This window comes from Trichechus manatus, unplaced genomic scaffold (genome assembly GCF_000243295.1).
Source record: "Trichechus manatus latirostris isolate Lorelei unplaced genomic scaffold, TriManLat1.0 scaffold00003, whole genome shotgun sequence".
NCBI lineage: Eukaryota > Metazoa > Chordata > Mammalia > Sirenia > Trichechidae > Trichechus > Trichechus manatus.
Window position 1 is genome coordinate 14,455,437 of NW_004443939.1, and position 7,676 is coordinate 14,463,112.

The window sequence follows — 7,676 nt, forward strand, 5'->3', positions numbered from 1 at the left end:
TGATTTGATTCCTGTGTGTTCCATCTGGCGAGGTCCACATGTATAGTCGCCATTTATATTATTGAAAAAAGGTGTTTGCAGTGAAGAAGTTGTTGGTCTTGCAAAATTCTGTCATGCAATCTCCGGCACCATTTCTATCACCAAGGCCATACTTTCCAAATACTGATCCTTCTTTGTTTCCAGCTTTTACATTCCAATCACCAGTAATTATCAATGCATCTTGATTGCATGTTTGATCAATTTCAGACTGCAGAAGTTGGTAAAAATCTTCAATTGTTTCATCTTTGACCTTAGTGGCTGGTGGGTAAATTTGAATAACAGTCGTATTAACTGGTCTTCCTTGTAGGTGTATGGATATTATCCTATCACTGACAGCACTGTACTTCAGGACAGATCTTGAAATGTTCTTCTTGATGATGAACTCAGCGCCATTCCTCTTCACTTTGTCATTCCGGGCATAGTAGACCATATGATTGTCTGATTCAAAATGGCCAATAACAGTCCATTTCAGCTCACTAATGCTTGAGATATCAATGTTTATGCTTTCCATTTTTGAGGAGTTCCAATTTTCCTAGATTCATACTTCGTACATTCCAAGTTCCGATTATTAATAGATATTTGCAGCTATTTCTTCTCATTTTGAGTTGTGCCACATCAGCAAATGAAGGTCCCAAAAGCTTGACTCCATCCATGTCATTAAGGTGGATTCTACTTGGAGGAGGCAACTCTTTCCCAGTCATCTTTGAGCGCCTTCCAACCTGAGGGGCTCATCTTCCGGCACTGTATCAGACAATGTTTTGCTGCTATTCATAAGGATTTCACTGGCTAATTTTTTTCAGGAGTAGACTGCCAGGTCCTTCTTCCTAGTCTGTCTTAGTTTGGAAGCTGAGCTGAAACCTGTCCACCATGGGTGACCCTGCTGGTATTTGAATACAGGTGGCATAGCTTCCAGCATCACAGCAACACACAAGCCACCACAGTATGATGAATTAACAGACGTGTGGGTGTATCCTTAATATACCCTAAATAATTTCCTCTTTCTGAGATGTTTTGGTCTCTCTAAAACATCCCTTGAGTTACCATTTGACTTCCTATTATATTAGGTTAGAAGCATGGCTCTTAATAAATGTACTATTTAAAAGGTATCCAGGCCTTTCCATAAGATCAGCTCTTCTCTTTATTTTTCTTGATTACTATTCTTTTCTTTTTCCATCTCTTTCTAGAACCGCTGGATCCCCAACATATGTATCCCATAAAAGTCGACAATAGATTCTACAAGAAACAGCTGAGAAAGAAAGTTTAACCATCTGTATGATCTGCCTATTTTTGCTTTTGGGGCAGTGGTGGGTCATTGGTAGAATTCTTGCCTTCCATGTGGGAGACCCTGGTTTGATTCCAGGAAATGTACCTCATGTGGCGCCACCACTTGTCTGTCAGTGGAGGCTTGTATGTTGTTGTGATGCTGAACAGGTTTCAGTGGCGCTTCCAAACTAAGAGAGACTAGGAAGAAAGGACTGAGTATCTCCTTCTAAAAAATCGGCCAGTGAAAACTCTATGGTTCACAATGGTCCGTTCCCTACCCGTCATGGGGATAGTGCAGGACCTGGCAGAGTTTTGTTCTGTTGTGCTTGGGCTTGCCATAAGTCGGGCCAACTCAATGACAGCTAACAAAAAACGTATTCTTCCTATACAGCCATCACTGCCACTATATTTAATTTGCTTCTCATTATGAGCCCTATCCTCTTCTTCTTCTTCTTCTTTTTTTTTTTTTTGCAGTTTGTTCTCCAAATATATTTTTCTTTTAAGCTATTTAACTGTGGACTGTATTATCTTCTTGCTTACACTCCAAGACCAATAGTTTAGGTAAACCTTATTAATAACTTTGGATTCCAGGCATCTGTCTTTTGTGATTGAGTGTGAGAGAGGCAGGAGTTTACCTTTGCTTTATCATTATCTTTGTGTGAAGATTTGCCGGGTACATGCACAACATGCAAGAGAACAATTATAATTAGCATTTTTAAGGAGAACAAACGGTTGTTTGTAGAAGCACCATTTTCACGGTACCATTCTCAATTACTTGACGTTTTTATCTATTCATGAAAGCAGATCCTCTTAGGCAGTGATCTTTAGGTTTTTGCCTGCATACTCCTCCAAAATTTTAAAAACTTTATACGCTTAACTCATTTTTTAAGTAAACATCCAAAAAGTTTCATGATAAGTTTAAGTAGTGGCAAAGGATATAATTTCTGACATATGATAAATATTGCCATTTAAAAATAAAGCTCTTACAATTACTGTCTCTTAAATTGTTTCTCAAGGAATTCTAAAATACCACAGTAATTGTACACCAACCACCGTGATTTGATATCCATCATCATCCGGTTACAAACTACTTGGGCAAGCTCGTCTTGAACAGTCAGACATTGCACCTTGTTTTTCCTTCTTTAATTTGTATTTCTCCAACAGACTTTTATTTGAAAATAGTATGTTTAATACTTGAAAGTCTTTTATTGGTCACGCTATCCTGCTTCTCCACCTCCACAACAAAAAGATACGTATGTAAGTTGAAGTCTTCACATATTTTAAATTTTTTTTCCTCTGGTTTTAGTTATCGTTAGCACAGAGCAAACAACAGACAACAAGGGAGAAATATTACAAATTTTGATGCATAATTATTAAACATAAAGAGTAAATTTTTGTAGGAATTGCATTTCTTAATAAGTTGAACAGGTCTTTTTCTTAATTATTTCTTGTATCTGTGGATGAATTATTTATTGCTAGAATGAGACAGAGTGCAGTATGCATTCTATTCCTATTTATAATTTTTTATAGATCTATTCATTGAGAAACTTCATAAGCAGATGAGAATGGATTTAACAGAATTGTCACTCAAATCTAAACTGTTATTAGAGGTATAAGACAAAGAATACAGAGTTGTTTATCATAAAAAATATTTTTAATGATTTATCATCAGCTCACAATTTGATTAAAATATCCTTCAACTTTTTGAAAGCAAAGAATTGGAAACCACATGACTTGCAAAAGGATTTATTACTAAGTCATTAGAATCCAGTTAAACACTGACATTTGGAATTGTCCCTTTGTAGCACAGAGGTTTCTGCATGTTGGGACGATGCACCAGGGCAAGTTCTGGTGGCTTTTCTTTCATAAGGTGGGAGAATAGGCCTGGTGAAAGGACAAGTGGGAGAGGAGAACCATAACGAGGAGTCTCAGACATTAATTTCAGGAGAGAGTACCCATGAAAGTTGAGGATCTAAAATAGATTTTTTTTGTTTTAAATTAGCCTTTTGTACATATCTCTTGGAAAGTTCTCAAATAGTATACCATCTTGAAACACATTGTTATAAGGCTTTCTACCACATACCACCACTTTCTTCATTTGACTGTAGAGCTCTTCCTTTTCTCAGAACTTTTATTAATATGTTGAAGAACCAAATTCTTGGAGTATTCCCTGGGAAATTCTACTTTCAATATTCATTTAACAAATCTCAGTTGAACCCCAATTAGATAATGAAATCTAAAGCTCTGAGCTGGCAGTTGTTGAAATTGTAAGAGATTAGATACAATGATGATGATGATGATAGCTATTGTTGTTGATTGTTTCTGCCTCACATAGCAGAAACCCCAACAAACAGTAGTGAATGCCAGTAAGGAAGTAGTTATGTCACGCAACAATAAATTTCTGGGCAAGTAGGCCTGAGCTAAAACAGTGGCTCAACAATGTTATCAAAGACCCAGCTTTTTATAGGCTGCCACTCCATCATCCTTACCTTGTGATCCTTGTGCTTGCTACCTCATGGCTGCAAGATGGCTGCTCTACCTCCAGCCTCACAGTTGAGTTCCAGGCAAGGAGAGGGAAAGAGAAAAGAGGACAGAGAGATGAAAGGATTTGCTGTTCAGAAAATCTCATCACCATAACTGGGTTTGTGGCCACCTATAGCTGCAGGGGAGCTGGAAGTATTTCCTTTTCTGGGCTGTCTAGTAGCGGAAGGCAAACAAGAAGGTGTTCGGGAATATATTTTGAGTGAACCAATTTATAGTATCAGTCACATCCTCCTAGTCTGAACCAGGCATTTTACATATAGTCAATGCATTATAGCAATTCTATCAGATAGGTTTATTATCCTAATTTTTCAAAGAAAGAAATTGAAGCTCACTGAGGTTAAAGTAACCTTACAAGTTCCATTAATTATTTAGTGATAAAACTGGGATTTGAACCGGTTCTTCTAATACTGTGTTTTACATGTGGCAAGGACATAAATTTTGGGGGCCAAAGGGTAGATTGTTATGGATTGAATTATGTCCCCCAAAAGTGTGTGTCAACTTGGCTAGGCCATGATTCCCGGTATTGTGTGATTGTCCACCATTTTGTGATCTGATGTGATTTTCCTATGTGTAGGGTTTACAAACCCTACCTCTATAATATTAATGAGGCAGGATTAGAGGGAGTTACGTTAATGAGGCAGGACTCAATCCACAAAATTAGGTTGTGTCTTAAATCAATCTCTTTTGAGACATAAAAGAGAGAAGCTAGCAGAGAGACAGGGGCACCTCATACTACCAAGAAAGCATAGCCGGGAGCAGAGCAAGTCCTTTGGACCTGGGATTCCTGTGTTGAGAAGCTCCTAGACCAGGGGAAGATTGATGACAAGGACCTTCTCCCAGAACTGACAGAGGAAGAAAGTTTTCCCCTGGAGCTGATGCCTTGAATTCCAACTTACAGCCTCCTACACTGTAAGAGAATAAATTTCTCTTTGTTAAAGCCATCCACTTGTGGTATTTCGGTTATAGCAGCACTAGGTAACTAAGACAAATACCAAAGTCTATGTTTTAATCTGTAAGTACTATACCAATCTGCCAGCTGTTTTGCTAACTGCCTAATATATCCCATCTCCTTAGTGGCCCTAGATCTAAAAAGCTCTGCTGGAGTGTGAGGACTCCAAAAGCCTGTGCCGAGTGCAGAGAAGTGGAGTGGGGATGAGAGGATAAGAAAAACTCACTCTGCCTGTCCCGCCCCCCTTCCCTTGATTGTCTTGATCTTGGCAAGAATGTGTCACAACAGAGAAGAGCAAGAGAAGAGAGTGGCGGCTTTAAGCTGGGCGGCAGGACACCTGGGCTCCCTTTCTGACTCTGACCCTGGCTTTTCAGGTCATTGTGACTCTGCGGTTCTCAGTCTCCCCATCTTGCTCTTGAGTGTGCATTTGTGTAATAGGAGAAAGGGCGGAGGGACTGCAGAATTGTCTTCTAGTGGGCGTGATCACTCCTGGGGCAGGCTCCCTGTGCTCTGGGGGCAAATCCATTAGCAGGCTCATGTGCAGGCCCTTGCTTCACAGCCACATATTGCCCATCCCTGGTACTGGACACCTGTCATGGATTGAACTGTGTCCCCCCAAAATATCTCTCAACTTAGCTAGGTCATGATCCCCAGTATTTTGTGATTATCCACCACTTTGTCATCTGATGTGATTTTCCTATGTGTTGTAAATCCTATCTCTATGATGTTAATGAGATGGGATTAGCGGCAGTTATGTAGACTCAAGAAACCCTGGTGGCACACTGGTTAAGAGCTATGGCTGCTAACCAAAAGGTCTGCAGTTTGAATCCACCAGGTGCTCCTTGGAAATCCTATAGGGCAGTTCTACTTTGTCCTTTAGGGTCACTGTAAGTCAGAATCAACTTGATGGCAATGGGTTTGAAGTTTTTTTTTCTTTATGTAGACTTAATCTACAGGATTAATTTATAATTTAGGCCAGTCTTCTTTGAGATCTAAAAGAGAGAAGCAAGCAGAGAGACGGAGACCTCTTACCACCAAGAAACAAGAGCCAGGAGAATAGTGTGTCCTTTGGACCTGGGGTCCCTGTGCTGAGAACCTCCTTTACTGGGGAAGATTGATGACAAGGACCTTCCTCCAGTGCCAACAGAGAGAAAAAGCCTTCCCCTGGAGCTGATGCCCTGAATTTGGGCTTCTAGCTTACTAGACTGCAAGAGAATAAACTTCTGTTTGTTAAAGCCATCCACTTGTGGTATTTCTGTTATAGCAGCGCTAGATATCTAAGATAACACCCTGCTTGCTCCTTCTCTCCCTCCCACCCCTACCATGGATTCAGAGATACTTTCACCTCAGGGACTCTGCACTGTCATGGCTGACTCAAGCAGGTTGATGAAGCACGGAAGCCCCAGATACTCCACCCGATGGCACGGACTTCCACAAATTTCCAGAATTCAATTGTTTCTCACCACTGCTGCCACCACCTTGGTCCAAGCCATCATCATCTCTCACCTAGATTACTGCAGTAGCTTCTATCTGGTCTCCCAGTAGCCACCTTTTCCCCTACCATCTGTTCTCCACAGAGCAGCCAGAGCTGTCACAGTAAAGCTTCAGTCAGGTCATGGAGCTCCTCTGCTCCAACTCCGTGGTAGCTTCCTTTCCCTTCAGAGTAAAAGCCAATGCTTTGACAATGGCTTCTAACACCCTACACAATATGGCCTAGTTACCCCTCCAGCCTCACCTTCTACTACTCTCTTCTCCTTAACATTTTCCTGTTTCAAGCCCTTTGCACTGACTGTCCACTCTGCCGAGATCACTCATCTCTGGGATATCCAAAGAGCTTCCTCATCTTTTGGAGCTGTGCTAAAATGCCTCCCTCTCAGTGAGGCCTACTGTGATAACCCTGTTTAAAAATGCTGCTCCCTTCTTTGGCATTGCCAGACCCCCTTACCCTGCTTCACTTTGCTCCAAGTCACTTATCCCCTTATTACATACTATATAACATATTTATTTATTGTGTCTATGGGCTGTCTTCCTCTATGCGGCAGAGACAATAATGCTCACTAAATATTCCATCTGCTCCTGTAGATTTCTCAGCCTCCTTGCCATTAGGTGAGGCTGTGGGACCAGTCCTGAGAGAAAGTGTTGTGGGCCATACCAACCAAGGAACTTCAGGGTGAGATGGTGAAGCCTCCTGGAGCCCCCAGTCACCGTATGAATCACAATTGCCTTGGAGAATCACTGGGACCCAGGATGGGCTTTGTGCAAAAGAGAAATAAATAGAAGTATTGTTAAGCCACTAATGTTATGAAGTTACTTGTTACTGCAGTGGAGTTCTTAGGCAGTACAGTTAACACACTTGGCTGCTAACCAAAAGTTTGGAGGTTTAAGCCCACCCACAAGCACCTCAGAAGAAAGGCCTGATGATCTACTTCCAAAATATCAGCCACTGAAAACCCTGTGGAGCACAATTCTACTCTGACACACATGGGGTTGCCATGAGTTAAACTCACTTCAAAGGCAGCTGGTTTTATATTGGCAACAGCATAACTTAAACTCTCCTGACTAATACAGCCCATTAGAATATAAGGTCCACTAGGACAGGATTTTTTTTTTTTTTAAATTGTACTTTAGATGAAGGTTTACAGAACAAACTAGTTTCTCATTAACAGTCAGTACACATATTGTTTTATGACAGTGGTTAACAACCCCACAACATATCAACACTCTCCTTTCTTGAACTTGGGTTCCCTATTACCAGCTTTCCTGTCCCCTCCTGCCTTCTAGTCCTTGCTCCTGGGATGGTGTGCCCCTTTAGTCTCATTTTGTTTTATGGGCCTGTCTAATCTTTGGATGAAGCATGAACCTCAGGAGTGACTTCAGTACT

The 7,676-nt window shown here is 40.9% G+C and overlaps 1 protein-coding gene across 1 annotated transcript in view; it reads left to right on the top strand.

Annotated features, from left to right (window-relative positions):
• The window catches only part of GADD45A (growth arrest and DNA damage inducible alpha), a 97,375-nt gene that overhangs the window by 26,805 nt on the left and 62,894 nt on the right, over nt 1-7,676 (top strand). The gene's annotated exons all lie outside the window — the stretch shown is intronic.